Source organism: Myotis davidii, unplaced genomic scaffold (genome assembly GCF_000327345.1).
Source record: "Myotis davidii unplaced genomic scaffold, ASM32734v1 scaffold374, whole genome shotgun sequence".
NCBI classification, from domain to species: Eukaryota; Metazoa; Chordata; class Mammalia; order Chiroptera; family Vespertilionidae; genus Myotis; species Myotis davidii.
In genome coordinates, this window is record NW_006287082.1 from 334,790 (window position 1) to 335,630 (window position 841).

Here is an 841-nt window from a genome sequence, read left to right on the forward strand (position 1 = left end):
GGAGGAAGTGAAAAGGGTTAGTGAGGTAACCCGGAGATAAATAATGGCAGGAAACAGCTTCTTGCCCTAGAGAAACAAAAAAGGAGATGGTGTATGAAGGCCCAGGGCAAACAGCCCACTCAGAGATTGAGGGGGAGGGACACTGAGGGAAATTTCTGAGGAATTGATGTAAGTTCCAGAGTTGCTGCTAGAAGCAGCAAGACAGAAAAGAAAATAGAACAGGAAGAAAAACATGCCTTCTTCATTCCTCTTGATTATGAACCTGCCAGGCCCTCCTATTAGGACCGGCTGAAACACAGCCAGCCAGCTGGCAGGGGAGCCTGAGATGTATTTTACAAAATCCTAGCCCCAGCATTACAGAGTAGAGGAGGAAGGAATGGGTGTAGAGCTAAGCACAATACTAGACCATTTCTACAAGTAAAATCAAACCTGAGAAGATTTGGGACAAGAACTCAAGGAGAAACTATGACTAGACCCCGGATAATTTAGTAGGTAGGGGTTCAAAGTCAACTAGAGAGATCTTAAAGGACCTTATTTTGCATCTACAGGCAGAGGAGATCTGACCATCTGGTGTGTCTGTAGGGGAGGTGGGGGTGGGGGGAGGAACTAGTGCTTGGCTAATAATAATGTCTCTAAATAGTAGCCATTATTGTGATTTGAAAGTATTTTTTAATTGAATAGTTACATCGTGTTGTTGTGTGTTTTTTGTAAGTTAAAAAAATTCCGCCGAAACCGGTTTGGCTCAGTGGATAGAGCATCTGCCTGCAGACTGAAAGGTCCCAGGTTCGATTCCGGTCAAGGGCATGTACCTGGGTTGCGGGCACATCCCCAGTAGGAGATG